The following is a 20,536-nucleotide window of genomic DNA, read 5'->3' as shown; positions in this document are numbered from 1 at the left end:
ATTATGGAGGAAACACTAAATTGAATATGTTATTCGTGAGATTAATTATCTATTAATAACCCTCTCAACAGTGTTTAAGCGTGTTTAATCTTTTAACATCTGCCACCATTAACCCCCTGAACTTTAATGACAGAGGTCAAAAAGGCAAATGTGCTGACGTGCCACAGCTATTCACATGCAAACCTCTTTACCCCATAACACCCAGAAAACATCAACGGATTTCTTCGCTGTTTTTAAATGATTTATTTTTTCATGTGCAGGCCACAAGCTGTGGTTCAAGACGTCAGAGATTAACAGAAATGTGTACAACCATCTTCCAGACCAACACTGATGCTGTCAAAGCTGTTCCAATGAGGGTTAGTAATTGGGAAATTATAGGCTTGCAGCAGAAGACACCAGAGAGCTGACGTATATGAGAGTAATTGCCTGGTTGCATACCGACGGATCTCAAGCATTCCTCCTCAGCTGACAAGCATAACGAAGTCCTATTGTTCAAGTTCTGACTTGTCTCAGAGGACGCCCTATAAAAGAGATACCTGCCTTCCAACTCGAGCTCGCTTGTTGTCTCATAAAAGTCACTGAGTGATCTCAAAACATGAAACAACAAGTTCTGTGATGATCCTTTAATACATCTGGGAAGGAGTGTCGTTATGATGGGTAATAACCTTCAAAAATATTGCAGAAATACTCATATAGTCATATTCCTGGCTATTAAAAATAACATAATGTACTGTAGAGTTGATCAGTATCTACACTGGGAGTATTATTGCAGAGTATTCGTTTGGCCAAATACTCACAGTCACAGGATCATTCTCAGACTTGAAGTAAAAATGTACTGACAGTTCATCAGTCCCCGTGGGTAGATTTCTGTCCACTTGCCTCCCTGAAAAGGAGGTCAGTGTCAGAGCAGCAGGATGCACGCTTTCAGGAGCAGGAACATAAAGCCAGGTGTGTTTGGAAACCCATGGCAGCCACACTCAGCCCTGAATAAAACGGACGGTAAACTAATTCTACGAACCACTAACACATGAAAGGGCATTAGGTGGGTCTGTGTAAGTGGCAGGGTAAAGGTGCTGTGTTTCAGCCCCCACCCTTTGAATCTTATCAGTTCACATGCCTGCACACAACACAATTACTGGAGGCAGATCAGTTAACACTGGTGAAAGACCTTCAGCACTGACACGCCTGTTATACACACAAAACAGTTCCACGGCGTGGAAACATAAAAATACATTTTATTGATGTAATTGGTGTTGGATTGGCAGAGGAACACGTGGGTTAAACAACAATGAAAGTCTCAATGTATAATTACTGTCATTATGGCCAGTAATTTTGTCTCTTTCATGTGAATCATAATGGGTAAATTTCTGGATTTTACGCAACTATGTTGAGTGTGCTGTGTGGGGTTTGGAGGTGGAAAGTAACATATTTTCTCATACATTTTACCATTCTGCATAATGAGAACGTTAAGCTCATTTTTCTGCTATCATTCTTCACTTTTACTCAAGTAAAATGTTGAATGCAGGACTTGTAAGGGAGTATTTGTACATTGGTGTAAGAAAGTAAAGGGTCTGATTACTTCTTCCACCACTGGTAGGGTTCATTGACACTACAGAAAGCAGTGTGAATGACCTGACACTGTTTGTTTTATATGACTAAAGTTCCAGATATGTGCAACTTCCAACGCACACAGCAGGTGCCTCATTTTGTGAGTCAACACCTAAGCTTGTACCATTCTTTCAGATCGAAACTGGTTCTATGTGTGTCTTATACCACCTCCATGTTGTGCCAAGACCTTTTTTTTTTTAATGACTAATTGGTTTCTTGTGAGAGGTGAAGTACCATACAAATAAAGTTCATGGGCTGTATGAAATATCCACAGAAATACTGGGAAAATGCCATGAAAAATTGTGTCTAGTACCAACAAGAATAGAAGAGGTATGAAAAAGTCATAGTGACATTAAAGTAAAAACAATAGGTCTAAGCAGAACATAAAAACATGCCACATATACTTGCCTCGCACTGGTTGTTTCCCATTTAAACCATTCATTTGTAGGTCAATGGTACAATGAAAATACACCTACTTTGTATACCATGCAGTGTGAACCAGAATTCCATTTACACAGTCAACAAACTTTCAAACAGTCTGAACTAATGACTTTAAAAGGCAAACAGCCTTTAAAAGAGACAGGTAGTATCACCAACTGCAGCCTGCATGTATCCAGATAAACCTGATGTACACTAAACAAAATCTTTATCGCTCTCTCTCACAATTTTCCACAAATGATGAAAGGAGGCGTAGAAAAAAAAGTTTTTTCTTTTCTTTAATATGTGAACACACCCGGAGGTATTTGAGGTAATCTGTGACTAAAATAGTTGAAACGGTTTTGTACCATCCCCTTGTGTATTGTGTTACAATTTCACATATGCTAAATACGTAAAAATGATTTAAAAAACAGGACAGTCTTTTACAGATGCATTTTTGTGTGTAGCAAAATCTACTTTTGGGAGATGAACTGGAAAAAGGCGCAGAGATGATGTAACCAGGTAACTAAAACAGTTCAATGGGACATTAATGGCACAAAGTGCTGGAGGGAACACTCTGTGGAGGTTCTGACCCATTACGCGGCTCCCTTCCCTGCTGGAATATAAAGTGGCACCAGGAATTTCTCACATCTATTGAACCGTCCTTCAACGCGGCTCGGGATCACTCTGCGCCGCATCTCAAATTTTGATACGCACACACAGACAGACACACTCTTGTTATCTTCTAGCTCTTAAATACGAAACACAGGGACACCATTCTCTTTGTGATCTAACCAGTCAGCCTACCTGTGAATTTGTCTCTCGTTCTCTTACAACAGTATGTAACCTGAAATAACTAGGAGCGCTATGACAAGCATGCTAGTTTAAGTGGACTGAGTGGAATCCTAAAATACCAACTAGGTTTAGTGTGTGTGTGTGTAATTGGTTTTGCGCATGCATTCCTGCATGTGTTGTCTGCACATGTGCTAGTGCATCAGATTGCAGACATTAACTTTCTTACACAGTGAGCTATGTGCCCTTTTACACTGTCAGAGCTGAGTCACATGTAGTAGCATGTGTATTAGTGATTCATTTGCTGTTGGGATGCGGGCCTAATACTTGGGATACCGTGGAGGGTGAAATTACCACAACTTTAATCTTTGTTTTTGGAGGCATTGATTTTGAGTGCTCTTTCTGTAGCTTGGCATAAACATTTATGATATAATCTTAAAGGTTACATTACAGTAAAGAGCATCTGATGTGTGGAAACTGCATTAATGGAGCCTCAGATTGTAAGTATGTGAATTTATGTTACTCTAACAGAGCTTTAACTACATCAGGTTAAACAGGACTAAAAGCCTACAATCATGTTAATAGTGTGGCTAAAAACCCAGTTTATAGTTTACTCATCTTTTTTAACTAACGTGTCACTGTGTTTAATGCATGTTACCTTTTCCTAAGACTTTTCAAGTTTCTAATGCATTAACCTTTAGAAGGAACCATTTCAGTGTCACATCCGATCTGTCTGAGTGGACCCCTAAAGGTGAGAATGACCTACTCGCACACAGGTTCAAAGCATAGTATCAGGATCTTTGCTGCTATGGCAACATAACAGGAATGCATGTGTGTGCGTGTGTGTGTGTGTGTAATTGGTTTTGCGCATGCATTCCTGCATGTGTTGTCTGCACATGTGCTAGTGCATCAGATTGCAGACATTAACTTTCTTACACAGTGAGCTATGTGCCCTTTTACACTGTCAGAGCTGAGTCACATGTAGTAGCATGTGTATTAGTGATTCATTTGCTGTTGGGATGCGGGCCTAATACTTGGGATACCGTGGAGGGTGAAATTACCACAACTTTAATCTTTGTTTTTGGAGGCATTGATTTTGAGTGCTCTTTCTGTAGCTTGGCATAAACATTTATGATATAATCTTAAAGGTTACATTACAGTAAAGAGCATCTGATGTGTGGAAACTGCATTAATGGAGCCTCAGATTGTAAGTATGTGAATTTATGTTACTCTAACAGAGCTTTAACTACATCAGGTTAAACAGGACTAAAAGCCTACAATCATGTTAATAGTGTGGCTAAAAACCCAGTTTATAGTTTACTCATCTTTTTTAACTAACGTGTCACTGTGTTTAATGCATGTTACCTTTTCCTAAGACTTTTCAAGTTTCTAATGCATTAACCTTTAGAAGGAACCATTTCAGTGTCACATCCGATCTGTCTGAGTGGACCCCTAAAGGTGAGAATGACCTACTCGCACACAGGTTCAAAGCATAGTATCAAGGATCTTTGCTGCTATGGCAACATAACAGGAATGCATGTGTGTGCGTGTGTGTGTGTGTGTGTGAGAGAGAGTGTGTTTGTGTGAGTGTGTGCTCTGGTGGTCTCTTTGATGATCAATTACAAGAGTTTGGCATTAGAGTATGTTTGAGGTTCAAGGAGAGAGGGGAAAAAAGGTTGAGAAGAAAGAATGAGGAGGAAAGGGAGACAGGGAGGGGCAGAGGAGAGGTTGAGGGTCAACCTAAACAAAAGCCTCTTTGGCCGTGGTTACCCGGGTCAGGAGGGCTTAGAGGGCAGGAAGTAGCGCAACAATATCCGGCACTTCAGGTTAGGCCCCCCCACCCCCAACCCCCCGAGTTCTGGCTCTCTCCCTCACAGACACACACACACACACACACACACACACACACACACACACACACACACACACACACGGGACACCCAATTTGCCTTGACAATGTATGTTGATCAAAGCCAAGCTCTGGCTCTTGGGGGGGAGGCAGTATAGGAGATTAGCCCCAGAGGGAGTGTGAGCTTGTGTGTGTGTGTGTGTGTGTGTGTGTGTGTGTTTATGTGTGTCTGAGTGTGTTTGTGTGCGCGTGGGTGTGTGTGTGTGTGTGTGTGTGTGTGTGTGTGTGTGCTCATGTTTGCCCATGTGTGCTGTGGGTCAGCAGGTCTTGGGTTATTTCTCTAGAGCCTACCAGTCATCAACATTTCTTCAGAGCAGTTTTTATGATCACACAGTCAGACTTAAAGGGAAATTTAGCCTCTCTTGCAGTCACATGCTTGATACTAGTATTAGCAGTGTATTAAGGAGCATTGGGGTTACAGCCAGATTTGCATATGATAGTAATTTGTCCTTGATGAGTCACATCTATTACAAATTTACTTAGTATTCTGGCTAAGAAAGATTTTGTGAATTTTCTGAATTAACTGAATCACATAAAACACGTACTGTTATTAACACCAAACTTATCTATGAGCCCAGTATACTATCTGTGGTGTGCATGCTAACACTTTAGCAGTGGCTATTTTAATTAATCTCAGGTGACTAGCTGAATGTCTCCTCAACAGCTGGGCTTGTTGAGGCTATTGGTACAATCCCTATTAAAGAATACTCCAGTGATTTAGCATTGCACTTCCATAACTCTGGAGGACTTGAAAAAGACAGAAGCACAGGCAGAGATATCCTGACTTTTATCCCTTGGCATGAGTGAAGCTCCAAAAACAATGGTACCTACATTTCCCATTATGCAAATTGCTTAGCAGCTTTTCATTAGACCATTGTCACAGAGTTGATATAGCTCCTTCAGAGCCACAGAAGACGTTATATAACTGTTTTCAAACTGTTCACGAATGTAAAATGCCCATTTAAAATGAGCAATGAACACTACTTTGTACTGTTGAAACATGTTCCAGGGCAATAGTAGTCACAGTGGATTATGTAACAAACAAAAAAAAACAAAGTTTTAACCATTAAAAGCAAACTGAGCAATCTGATGGTGGTGCCAATTTTTTTAGTCAAATATGGGGTCAAATTCCCGTAATATCAGAACAGTCTTGTAGTCTTTCCTATCTGTCTAGGGTTTTAGGGTTCAACCAGTGAAATCTATGGGTCATGTTAACTTGACACTCCCCACATCCATTGTAGAAATGCTACGTTAAAATATAAGCTAGGTTGAAATATGCCAAAATTTTCCTTGGCGGGCCAGTTTTAAAGCGTCAGAATCAAGAACAGACCAACAGGTGTTTTATAGCAATGACCAGCTGATCTTCAATTGTTTAGTCATGCTGATCCCTAAATGTTGTGCATGTCGTTAGAACTAAACGTGTCATATAGGACACGTATCCTGTTTATCTCAAGTTTAATGAGTGGAGGTAGCTAGGACCTGTTATGCATGGACACTGATGTATTTTTGTTTGCAGCCTTTGATATTTAAGGTTCTCAAAATGTTCTTTGTTATATGGACTTAGCCATTGTATTGATATAAATAAATAGCTAATGCTGTGTTACATAGACAGATGTGTGGAAATCCTCAATAAGCATATATAGTATGCATCGGATACTGAAGATAGTGCCAACTTAATTTTTAACACGTACTCTGTTGTGTAGGTGACATTTGGAAACGCTTGGAAGCTCAGGTTGCTTGTATGTATTTTAGTCAGGTCATGGCTATTTTTGTTTTGGTTGTTGTTGTTGGCAGGGGTGACTTAAATAAGTGGTTAGGAGTCTAGGCAGGTTTGACGTTTATTTTGTTTGCTTCATCATCTCAAATTTGAACTGAAGTGACACTCAAGAGAATACCGTCTTACACGCATCACTAGAGAGAGAGCGAGCACAGACCGAGGAGAGGAAGGTGAGTTGAATAAAAAACACAAAGTTGGAAGGGAGTGAAGGGAGACAGAGATGAGGGATGACTGTCTAGATCTGTGCCGTCAGAGAGGATTTATTCTGAAGAAAGAAAGAGAGGAAAGGGATAACACAGAGGGAAACACGAGGCAGCCAGCAAGACACTTAAAGAAAATTTCTAGAGAAATTTGTCTTCCTGACTCACAGAGAAAGCAGTGTGCTCTGCAGCACGGAGATAACAGAGAGAGAGTGAAGGTGGAGGAGAGGAGGAGAGGCAGAGCAGGTGGACATGAGCCAACATGTCGCTGGGGGCAGAAACTGTGGCTTCGGAGAGGAGAAGTGAGTAGAGGAGAGGAAAGGAGGAATTTTAATGACCCAGAAACCAGCCCAGCAGGTCTGAAGGGGTTGAATGCCACAGATACCTCCCTCGTCCTCCTCTAAATCTCCTACTTCACAACGGTGAGAAGGACCCCTCCCCCATTCAGTTAAATATCATTATTATTATCTACCACACCTTTATATCTAACCCTGTTATAATACCAATAAGTTGTTACTTTTTATACTAGTGATTGTTTTTGAGTGGTTTCGTTGTAGCTCTGTGTGTTTTGAATCTCAAAGTCCTGTTTCTATTCTTGTACAAAAGCTAGTTCATGTTTCCTTTAAGTTTCTGATTACAAGAGTCCACATGTTTTCTTTCCTTTTCCTCTTCAGCTGATATCCCAAGCTTAACTTTAACCTATGTGTGATGTCCCCGTCACACTCTGTCAGTGTGCTGGGATCTGCTATTTTCCTTTCTCTGTCAGACTCTGTACTCTGTTTCGCTCACTCAATCGGGGGGGGGGGGGTGTGTGTGTTTTCATTCTCCGTTCTTGATTAGTTCCTGAGTTTGGCTGTACCACATGTTATAGGAGCCCATAAAGCAACGATTTGATGTTATTTAATGACTACTATATCTATCTACTATCTTATTTGGCTTAAACTGCTGAGTCATATGCCTTCTGCTCTCTAGTAAACCCCCCCAGGTCTCTCCTAATTTCATTTTATCTTCTTTTCCTAATATCTGTCTCTCACATTACCATGCTCAGGTTATAAGAATTCAATAACCATGAGGTAATATACTGTCTGTATGATTAGTGTCTTTGAATTGGATTATTTTGGAAATTGAGCTTATTTTGTTGTTGCACTTAGTCCCTCTGCATAACAGCCTCAGCTCGATGGGTATAATGCAAGTTTGTTAAAAACAAATGAGTGGGCATTAACACTGACTGAGCCATCACATTTGTGCCTAAGACACTGTTAGGCCTGTGGACTTGGTGTCATCATTGCCATGGTGACTAGCCAGCACCGCCCCTGGCGTGCAGGTTTTAACCCGGAAACTGACAGACAGAAAAGAGGACGTAGAAGATCTCTTTCTGTTCAGGAAGTGGCAATCGTTGCTCTGCTTGCATCTCTAAAGATGGTATAAATGGTGGCATTCAACAGGATGTTGAACATCTGTCTAACTGTTTAATCAGCCACATATTACTCAGTACATGATTGTAAACACTGTGTGGATTCATTTAATCTTATTACAAACATTAGATTCATATTGCATTTTATCCAGTTTGGAAAGAGGAACTTGAATGTCCTTGCTCTTATCTGACATTTTTTCTCTTCCTCAAGCATGATTATTCCTCATAATCTTAATATTGATGAGTATGATGGCTAGCAGTGGACTTAAGGGTTTCAGTGTCAATCGTTTGGTCCTTCTGTCCATCCTTACATTTGCCCAAAAGGCTATCAGACAGATTGTCATGAAGTACAGTAGCTATGGTCCCCAAAGACTGATAAGTCATAAGTCAAAGATAAGTCATCTAAAATAACTAGTGGACTGATAATCATCAAATTTACAGTGGATATTCATGGTCTCCAGTGGATAAACACTTGTATTTCGACTACCCCTTGACTTCTCATCAGGCGCCAACATAAAGCCACAGTTGGACTTTTCATGTGCTTTTCTCTTGTGCAAGACTCAGGCCAAAATGTCAACTTTTCACGCACAATATCTCATAGGCTCAGTCAACTTAACTTAGAACATTGCACTCCAATGAGAGTAAATTGTTTTTAATGACCCCACTGCCTTTTCTTTTATCCCACCATCAAGGCAACTTAGATTTTTTTCTGTTTGTGATTTACATATTATTCTAGGGTCCATTAGTTGGGCTTAAAACTTTAATTTTATTTCAAAACAAGATTATAGTAGCAGTTTGATCATTGGCATATCATACTGCCTCAAAATTTAATTTATTGCCTCTTTGACTTTATGTACACAATATCCCATTCACAGTCCCACTCACTGACCATTTAAAAAGACGTCTCAAAAATCTCTGTTTTATTATTTGTCAGCATCTTTCTGTTTTTCCTCTGCTCCCCCTTTTTTCCCGTTTTCAACCCCTCGCTGTCTGTTATCGTCTCCTCTCCTACTGATCTGTGATACTCCCTCTACTTATCCTGTCATATTATGTTTCCTTGCCCTCCTCCTTCACTGACCATCCATCACTCCAAATGACAAGTACACAAAGACATCAGAGGAATGGAGAAAGAAACAGGAAAAGCAAAGAGAGTTGGAGGGCCGTTGGCTAGTTTTAAGATTTCAGCTATACTGACTGAAGGAGTGGTGGTGGAGGATGATAGAAAGAATGACACTCCACCATTTCCTGACTGGAAAAACAGTTTGGCAGATTGGTCATGCAAACACACACACACACACACACACACACACACACACACACACACACACACACACACACACACACACACACACACTCATCCACAGATACAGCAATGTTGACAGGAAAACAGCTTGTTGCCAGGACAGAGTATTCATTTATTGCTTCCCCCTCTGTCTCTGTGCATGCACCATAGGGTACTGACAAACACACACACAAGCATTGCTTGGTACATTGTTCTGTATATGTTCGTGCTTGCAAAGTGTCAGAGATGAGCTATTAGTAACTGAGATAAACGTGAAAGGTTTTGTTTTTGTGTACATTTTGTCTTTTTTCTTTTAAAGGAGAGCATGTGGATGGTCAGTACACATGTATATCCACTGCTGTATTTGTGTGTGGGTTGTAGGACAACCGACTAACACAGAGGGTGAACTTTATCCCCTGTACATTCTCCACAGGAAGCATGTGCACAGCAGTTGCCTTTGTGTTGCGACAGGGTTTGAAATGGAGTCAATCACCTCATTTCCTGGCAAAAGGGCAGAGTGGTACAAGAGGAGAGGAGAGGAGAGGAGAGGAAGGATCAGAGGAGGAATAGAACAGTAGAGAGAAAAAGCAGAGAATAAATAAGCTTTTTATCACACAAAGTCCAGGAAGTGTAGGCAGCAGGGTGGTGTAATGAACAACAAGTTGTCCTCCATCCACAGTTCATGACCTCTGAGGATAAACACACTCCCTGCTGAAGTGTCCTTGAGCAAGAGTCTGAATCCCTACCAGCTCTCTAGAGGTGTTATTCTGTATCTGGCCCTGATCTATGACCTTCATTTGAAAGGAAGAAAAATGAGAGAGGGCAGGGAGCCACAAGCTACCACATTCATTTTATTAATAATAACACTAAACTAATTCAGGCTCCTAATAGAGAACTATGAAGACTTGAGCTCCACCTCCTGGCCTGTTGCTTTCATACACATGCTGAATGGGAGGGACACAGAAGGAAAAGATTGTGTTGAAAAAATAATGACTTGAATGACTCAGATCCTGCTAAGTAACATACAAAAATGTCTCTCACACACACACGCACTGCTCTGCATTCTGTAGTCTAAACATGTGGGTATGAGGCTATTCATTCTTCCCAAAAATTATACACAGTACTAATCTGGACCAGTTGGATTGTTTCTTGCAGTTAGAAAGAACACATATGTGGAAGTACCACACCTCCCTTTCACCCTCTCTCTTTCTCTCACAAACACACATACACTGTGCAGATACATGAATTAAAGGAACACTAAGACATTCTGGGAAATCCGCTTGTCGACTTTCTTGCCTGGAGTTAGATGACAAGATCGATGCCATCTGTCCATTAAATATGAAGTTGGAGCCAGGCGAGTGAGTTAAGCTTATCCATACAAAAATCAAGCCAGAGAGCAACCACAGTAAAATGGGGAGTTGTGTGCGGGTCTATTATTTGACCAGGTGCAGTGATTTCCTGGATTCGCATTGTCACTGTAAAGATGGCTGTGAAGTCATTGCAGTCGGTCAAGAAATAGCCCCACACAGAACTCTCAGTTAAACCACAAATAGTTGTTTTTAGACTTTAAAGAAACAAGATATAACATATCATTTTGTGAGCTTTTGAGGTGTTGTAGGTAAAATTTGTTGTTTTTGAGCAAGCTAGCTGTTTCCCACCATTTCCATTCTTTATGCTAAGCTAATGCTAAGTGGCGGCTGGCTCTAGTCTCATATTTAATGGATAAACATGAGACTAGTATCCATCTTCTCATCTAATCCTTCACAATAAAACAAAGGGTCGAAGTATTCCTTTAATAAAGAGTAAAACAAAAAAGGATGACACATTGCTGGAATGAGAGACAAAATCACAGACACAGTGAGATGCAGTAAACCACAAAGAACACTGTAACAGAACCCAGAGAAAGCAATATATGGAGGCGACGGAGAAAGTAAAACAGTTGAGCAGATAGACGGGACTGAACGTGCGCAGGGAAAACTAAAATACAGGCAGCGGTGGAAGTTGATGCAGCTGTAGGAAGGAGGTGGTAATATGGAAAATGTGCTGCTTGCTACCGGCTTTGTGCAACGGTTAAGTCATAGAGATTGTATGATTCACTAAAGGACTGCTGACCCATCTGGAACACAGCTGCAAGTGTGCTGGATGAGTGTGCGTGCGTGTTTGTGTGTGTGAGTGTACATGAGCCGGTACACACGTCTGTGCTGCCTACGTGTGGGAGATAAAGCCACCATGTGTATAAACTTTTGAGCTTCCTTGAAATCGAAAGGGTTTATCCCACCCCACCCTCCCACGCACGTCCTCTAGATTTGGAGACAGACGTAGACTCATATTGGATCAGTTGGCCGTCAGCAGCGGAGTTCACCACCAGCCCAGATGTCATTCACACAATTTCTGGGAACATACCAGAACGTCCCGGGGAATATTCAGGAGGGTGCCAGGAAACCCATCCTGATCGATTTATGTGGACTTCACATGAAGTGTAAAGGACAGATGACTCTTTTTCTTTCTTAAGTGCCCTGTTTTCTTCACACACTTGATCAATCGCACCTATTCCCATTCTCTCTTAAATACTTATGTCCTTCCTCTACAAATGTGTCTTATAACTGGTAGACAACACTTTTTCACATTAACTGACTGGCTAGCGATACATATTAAGATACACATACATTAATTTTTCCACTTGAAATAATCGTTTAAAGTTTTATTTGTTACACCTTTGTTGAGTGTACTAATTTGCTCCATTGACTGTATATTAATATATCTTTATAGCATATGGTAATATAGTATATAATAATATAGTATATAGTATATTATATAATCTTTATATACAGTCTACGATTTTCTCAATGAGCAAACATGATTCATGAAAAAGTGTTCGAAACTGACAGTTTTCTGAGCCCTGCCCCCCGTATTTAATGTTGCTATGCCTGCAAGACTTTCCATTCTCACACAGTATGCAGTTTGCAGTTTACACTGATAATGGTGCGAGATTCCATCATAATTCTAAGTAATTTTTTTTTTAAAGTGCCCTTAATTTGAGATAGATTAGATAATGCTCGACTCAGTTTACCTTTAAAAGGTATTTTAAAAATGCATTTATGGCTACATACATGTACATGATATTGTGCTGCAAAGACTGAGGCTAAAGTTGCACAGATTCAGTACCCCCACCAGCTGATGATCCATGTAGAAGACATTCAAGTACAGAAACAGCATTGTTCTAGTGTAGAGCTAGTTAATGCTAGTCTTATAAATAAGTATGATTAGTTTTGATGAGGACAATTGTAAAATGAGATTTTTATTTCACTCTAGCACATCCCTGTTTTGCTGCTTAGCTTACATACTTGGGCAAATTAGCAAGACGTTAGATTTTTGCTTAATTGTTTGCATTCCCAAAAAATATGTTACTTTTAACATAACAAGACAAGGACTAATCACTATGTGAATTTGGCTGTTGGAATATAAACTTCCCCAAATCCAACACCGCAGGTAAGAGCTGCTAACATTAGCCTTCACTCTAGTATTAGTAGCATCCATGGCCAGAAATATTATAGAGTAAATGTGCCACTGAACAGGGCTTTTTTTAAAAGTAACTTGTAACACCACAAATAATGTAGAGTGACATGCTCCTTGGCCTTCAAAGCCGTGTGTGGTTCCTAATGTAGGTAGTAATCTACTGACATGCTAACGTTTGCAACTACACTTTTGCTCTTGTATTTTGGTTTTGGGGAGGGTTAAAAAAAAAACCAAAAAAAAAACCAACAACACAGAAAATGCCAAGTATGCAGTCCCATGCATGCTGCCTCAGCATGTGGAATAATCCAAAGCTTCACATGTCTGTCGTGCCTAGTTACAGTTGCCAAGCTATGTTTGGAGAGCTGCTGTTTTGGGGAGGGGTTTAGTAAATGGTCAATTGTCAAAAATGTTAAATTCACATTTTCTTACAAAAACATCAGCACAGTGCTCATTTGTGGGTTTTTTAAAAATACTTTGACACACGTACACTCTGGAGCATGCTGTCATCATACAATATTGCCTATACCTATCCACACACACACACAAACACACACACATACACGCATGCAATCACAGTGAAACACGCTATTGTTATCCTGGTAATGCTCCCCAGTGCATGTCAGCGGGGCTGTCTTCTTTTCTGGTGTCAGACCCGTCTATCGTTCACGCCAGCGGCTTCATGACCTACTGCCTAGCGTGCCTCTGTCTGCATACATGCATGCATGCACGCGTGCGTGTGTGTGTGTGTGTGTGTGTGTATGTGTGGAGGCTCCCGGACTGCCAGCTGTACTATCAACATGCTTAGGGAGAGTCTTGCCTCACAGGATAGAGAAGACAGAGAGGGGCCGTGACCCACCTCTTTCCACGCTAACACTTCCATGTTAACACGAGCTGTGCATACATGTCTGTGTATGTGTGTGAAAGAGGGGAGAATAGACCTGGGAACATGAGTGTGTCAGAGAGAAAGACAGAGGGCAAAGGGAGCCAGACAGGATTCAGTTCAACGGGGAGAGGGCAGAGGTGACTTGGAGGGCTTTCACATTTCATTAGGACAGCCATTAACACATGTAAACACACACACACACACACACACACACACTTCCTGCCCACCTCGTCCACTCCTCATTTAGCATCCAATTCACTAACATGTTTATTCCCCTCCTCCTACATGCTCACATGCAAACATACATAGCACTCTTCTCATAAGACCTTGGCCCCTGCCTCAGCCTGTAGCACACCATCACACAACCATTTACACTATCTCATGCAAATATGTCAACCTCTCACAGGGAATTGGACATTAACTCCAATTCACACATGCACCTTGAACATATGATCAAAGTGGCACGCACACCAGCAAACAGTATTTCCATATGCATAGTCTTATATGCATACATGCAGAATATCATGCAAATATGTTTTGTATTACCATGCCATCAGTTCCCTTGGCACTCAATGGCTTCTTAACACACACACTTCAGCTATAGGTGGTGTTTACCATGCACAAATTAACAAATACACATGCAAACAGCACGTGCCAGTTGCATGTCAGAGGACCAGGATGTCATTTGGAAGGAACATCTTTGATTTTGGATTGACAGAGACACAGACAGACTGATGCCACAGTGAAGATCACCTCAGCTGGCAGCAGAAGAAAGAAAGAATAGAAAAAAGACAGGAAATCAGAAAAAGAAAAGAATAAATGATTCCCTTTAGTGAGTTTTTAACCGTTACATTTATTTTCATTAACCAAATATACTGCTTGAAATCATTTATTCATCATTTCAAAATGAATATGATTCTATTTGGTGACATAATCTTTTAAAATAGCACATCTGACTGTGACTCCTAACCAGTTTAAGCTGTTATGAATTATAATGCGTTTTTTTCAAATTATGAATATCACACTTGAACAAAGTCATTAATTTACAATATAATACGCTTCAACAAATTTTGAACCTATGACATTTTTACAAACTAAAATGTCTTCGTCATATTAGAGTTATGAAGGGCAAAGTCCCTTAAGTCAGATGAGCAGACAAGACCACCTTCATAGACCCCAGGACTGTTGGCCAACAACACAGCGGAGCGAACTGCACCCAGCCAGACCCCTCTACATCAGTGTTTTAAAACACTGAGCAAAATGATACTAAAGCTTAGTAACAATCAATAATTCCAAATGACCTCCATTGTTTGGCCAGCATGAAGGACTATTCCCCTGTTATTATCCTGTTATTAAACATACTCTCATAAAGAGTTATCTTGTGGGACAATAATTCCATATGTGATTTACATGCAGTAATTTTCAATTATTCCCCTTTAAATCTTACCATTCAAGCATCCCAAATTCCTGCATTTCTTTTGGTTGATCACACAAACATATTTTTCAATTGTTTTGTGAGCAAAAGGAAAAACAAAAGATTGAAGCCTACATATTGTTTAATGTTCTGACTTCCTACGGCAAGTTAGCATGGCAGCTTTAATTTGATTATTTATTTTTACTTATTAAAAAAGTTGGACTATGATGTGAACCTCTATGCTCCAAATCCAGCACCATTTTGGGTAACGTTAGACGTGAAGGATAAACCCGCTTTGTCTTGAGATGATTAGCGGAAAGCAAGTTTGAAAATGTCTGTCTGACTTTTGTCAGTTGTAGTTGTAGTTGGAGATTCTGTGGTGTAGATACATGGTTGACTACACAATAAACAATGAGGACGCTGTTTGGAGGGCGACACATATGATCTCACAGAAACACATCTTTTACCTACATCACCATGGATCTGCACTGCTCATGAGTGGTGAAATACTGTGTGCAGCTTTTGGTGTGTTGCTGCTGATGTGATGTGTTTTTGCACATTCATTGCTCAACTAAGACTACGTTACAGGCCTCCACACCCTGGCCTTTCGTGCACTACATAAATGTCACACTACTTCCTGCATGGCCACTGAACATAAACTGTGTACTGCAGAAGTGTCAATATGAAGTATGAAAATAATTGTGGGCTGTGGTTACATAAGAGAAAAACAGGATGTATCTTGAAAAGGACATACCAGAAGGTAAATTAAACAGACAGGGAATAAGACAAACAATTAAAATGCATTTCTAAAACAGATGAAACTAACATTCAAACATTTTTGTGGAAAGAGAGGACCTTTAGCAAAATCTAAATTTGTTGATATCTGCAGTAGAACCAGAAAAACAGTCTGCAGCAGCAGCCCTGCAGCTTTGATCCTGGTTTTTATATAGAGTAGGTCAGACATGCAGTGTATCTAAGAGGAATTCCTGTTATCTCACACATGTTCTCCAACCCCACCATCTGATCACTCATGCTCCCCATATGGTGTGTTACACACATCCAAACACATCAAACAAACACACCAGGGATGTACACAGAATCATGTGTTTGTGTATACACATATGCAGGATATATGCAGCCGCAAAGCTGTGTGCACACACAATCAAACAATTCCACAGCATCCACTCTTCAGTTAACACTTAATTCACTAAAATGTTTATTCTTTGGAGGTATGCCAGGCATGTAACTGCTACTCAGTCTTACTCAGTGGAACGCTAGTTTCACCACCATTTCTTCATTTTTGGTAAACCTTCACTCTCCACCTGAGTGGGACCTAACCGACTGCCCGTAGTGTCCAATGAGACCAAAAGGATATCTGCGAACATCAAGGATACCACCATAATGTCACACTAAACTGGACACTTTCAAGACCTTTCTGGCATCTTGATATCTCATCCACGAACATCATAAACAGCACATCTGACACCCAGTTTGTAAGACCTTAACTTAATGCCAAGAACTCAGTTCTCACATCAAATGTATAAAGACTGGCTAAACTCTTGGCTCTTCACAATCCACACATACCTCTCTCAGCACATCTTAGCCTTTTACAAATGTATAAAACATGCTTAAACAATTAGCTAAGTTCACATTATGTATTACCTCTGGCACTGTCAAAAGTTTGTCTGTGGTTAAATGACCAGAAAGGAATCTGCATTCATTGTGAATCTGAGGCTCAGCACTTGATCTGGGTCACTACTACGCTGTAACAACCATCGCCACCGCCATGAAGTGCTCATTTGACCAAGCACAACGGCAAAATTCGGCCTACTCCACGTAAGGCACTTTACATATTTTGGCCATAGCTCCTCACAGCTGCTTCCACAACCATGGATCAGCTGCCAGGCCTTCTCGTCAACCTCCTCTGGCACAAATAAAACATTTCTCAGAGGTGACAGTTCAAATACACTATTTCCAAACTGAGCATTCCAAGCACATCCTTACAGCACATTCGCGCTTATGAGGTCTGTAACCCTTAATGTCATTCGATACAACTCACCCCCAGTTGCCCTCACAACTGTGTTTGTTATTCATGTCTGGCACAAATGTCTCCATTTCAGGTTCCAAGTGCAAAGACCCAATTTGTCTTGTCATTGTCCACAATGAACATATTTGCTTCTCTTTAATATTTTAGCCATCAGTTAGTTGGAGGCTGTGTGAGGTATCTCGTCGCTTTTAAAATTAACTCTAATTGAAAAGTCATAGGGAAGTTTGAAATGAAACCTGGTTGACTCCTGCAATTATTAGTGACAGGTTAAAACTGCACTAATCTCTGTGCTCACATATACAGTATTTTAATACAGCCGAATTCCCAATAACGCCGTTCTCATTTACATGTTTTTCAGTTCCTATTGTCAGACATGGAACAAGTATGAAATAGGGACTGAAATACGGCCCATTAAGACTACATGTTAACCAGCAGTCACTTCCAAGCCATTTCCAAGCTGCTGCTCTGCACTACTTAAATCCTGATTTTATAACCATGGTGTTGTCTAACAAACTCACTACGCACATAAGTTAAAGACAATGGCTGTGCTGTGATTTTGGCTATATTTGTTTGTAAAATGATTAGAAGCTCATTCATTTTTGTGTCAAATGCCATGTGATTAATTGAATGAGCATAGAGAGGGAGCTTTTGTTGAGAAAAGTTGCAAAAGTGTGTGCAAAGTCGGTAAATCTAGCAACAAAGTTGCTAAGTTGTAAACACTCCAATACTCAACCAACCGACCAATGGTGAAACGTCAGCGCTCAGTCACACGGCATTTGGCCGACCATTGGTGTAACTTTATCACGTACTCAGTCAGTCATGGACATTTGTGTTTATAGGGCTGATCCTGCTGTTGTGGTCAAGCCAAAAATTCATTTTTAGTGACAAACCCGTAGAGAATTGTCACCTGACTCTGCAGTTCACTTCAGATCTATGGAGCATTTTAGCATCTTTCAGCTCACTGTTTAGTTTTGACACTTTAGCGTTTGGTTCACTGCCACCGCTGCATCATTTTCAGCCACAAGAAGCAGCTGTTTTCAGCAAAGAAAAAGCTTTAAAAAAACAATTTTCCAGTGTTTGTGGTAAGCTAGCCTAAACACGTCAGTTATCTCTGTATTAAACACTCACAAAGATAAAACTGATATTGTTCTTCTGATAGAGCTCAGTTGATAAGAGAGAATTTTCCAAATATCAGAGTATTCTTCTAGGGCTATGTTACTGAAAATGTCTAATGTTGGTTGGTAGCCTGCATCTACATAAGTCCTATAAAAATCTTCAAAGCAAGAATGTGTGTGTGCAAATGTACATATGTGTGTTTGTGAGAGAGATGTGGGGGGCGGATTCCAACTATTCTGTTTGTGCTATGCCCAACACTCCCAGCATCTTTGTTTATAGCTTCTCCTCTGCTCTTTTCACACAGAATTGATGAGAAAGACACACACGTTAAACACATTGCTTTTGGCAGGCACAAAGGGGACACACGCATACTCACACATACATGCTGTGCTCCAAAACCCACGGCAGTGACCTTTCAGATGCAGATGGAACAGCAGCTTCCCTCCACTGCCAAAATGTCAACATCTTCTGCTCTCTCCCTGCTTCTAAGGCAAGCCAAGTTGGCAGCAGGTTAGCCTTCATGTCTCTGCACATTGGCTGAGGACTCACAAAGACGCACACACACAATCTCCTCTGCAGAGTGTTCTCATTATAAGATATGTTGAGGGATATAAATTCCCATATAATTCATTCTGCAATAAATGACCCGACCATGGTGCAGTCTGTATTTAAACATTACAAGAGAGTAAAAGAATCTTATCTATTTGTTTCTCTCTGGGGGTTTTGGAGTGAAGGAATGGAACCACGTGAGCGTTTGTTTTGGGACAGAGCTCTGCCTGAGGGGTCACCATAACTCTGCCAGGGGAAGCGGGGCTTGTGTAATCGCAGTCTGGATAATTATGAATCTCACCGCCTGGGTCTAGCTGACCGGATAAATAATGTCTGTCTGACTGTAGCTACAGCACCACACCTATGGTTGTCATCATCAGCTGGCAAACATAACAGCACTGCAAAAGAAAAAAATAATCTACACACACAAGATAAATCCAGCTTTTTTTTTCTTGAAATGTATAAAGGAATCTATTTCTAGTTTCCAGTGGAGTTTCAATAGGTGGCATTGTGTGGTGGCATGCACAGCTTTTACTGCTTTAGCTCCCATAGATTTTCATACCAATGATGAGCACAGGGAATGGAGAAAACAGATCATAGTTTAGTTTTGGTCTCTGTGGTCTCTCCATCTTAGTATCTCTCTCTCTCACACACACACACACACACACACAAACACACACAAACACACACAGAGTCATATGCTTGCAAGCAGGTTCACATGCAAGCGCACAACCCAGAGGGTTAGGAAACTATTTATGGTGAAAGTGGGCAGAAAGTGTAAACACATGTCTGGCATCCTTTGAAAAGACAAATATTTCACTCCTTTTCTTCCCTTCATCTCTCTGAGGGATCCCCACCCCTCACCTCCACCCTCCATCTCTACCATATCACATTCTCCTCCGTGCCTTTGAGCTGAAGGGGGAACATAAATCACAGGACACAAAGGAGATAGGAGTGGAGTAGCACACGCAACCATTTGAGCAAATGTCTGTAAAAGGGAGAGACATTAAGGGGTGGGGGTAGAGGCGCTGGGTGTATTTTGTGTGGGTGGGGGGGCGACACAATCCATTCCTTAACGAAAGCAAGATATGACAGAAGAGATGTCACCAGACCCAGAACCATTTGCGTGACGCTTGCAGTGCTGTCGCACAGGTGCTTCTGTCAGTCTACCCTCTCTCCTCTAATCTGTTCATTTTACAGCCTCTTTTGTCTCCATTCATTCCTCACCCTGACACAAGGATATTGTTGTCGTGTTTGATATCATCGCATTGCGATCTGAGGCCTGTGAGGTGACAGTGAGTGAAAGAAAGCGAAAGCAAGCAATGTGCTTTTGTGCCCATCCTTGAAGCTGTCTGTCCTGTTCACTAACGTAACTTAACATTACATAACCTGGGGTCTTCTCAATGGCTGTACCAAAATTGTGAATTATTTTTTTGGTTATTTCAACACTTTATGTTAAGACTTTAAAACCAACTAAAACTCACCATCAAAGCCCTCTAACACCAGAAAGTGGCACAGCAAAGTGGTTGAGAAATAGATAGCTAGCGGCTAACACGCTAGCCAGCTGGGAACATGCTCGAGCTAGTCATTTGCAGTAACTCACCAAGCTTCT

This window comes from Xiphias gladius, chromosome 7 (assembly GCF_016859285.1).
Source record: "Xiphias gladius isolate SHS-SW01 ecotype Sanya breed wild chromosome 7, ASM1685928v1, whole genome shotgun sequence".
NCBI lineage: Eukaryota > Metazoa > Chordata > Actinopteri > Istiophoriformes > Xiphiidae > Xiphias > Xiphias gladius.
This window is presented reverse-complemented; position numbering follows the sequence as displayed.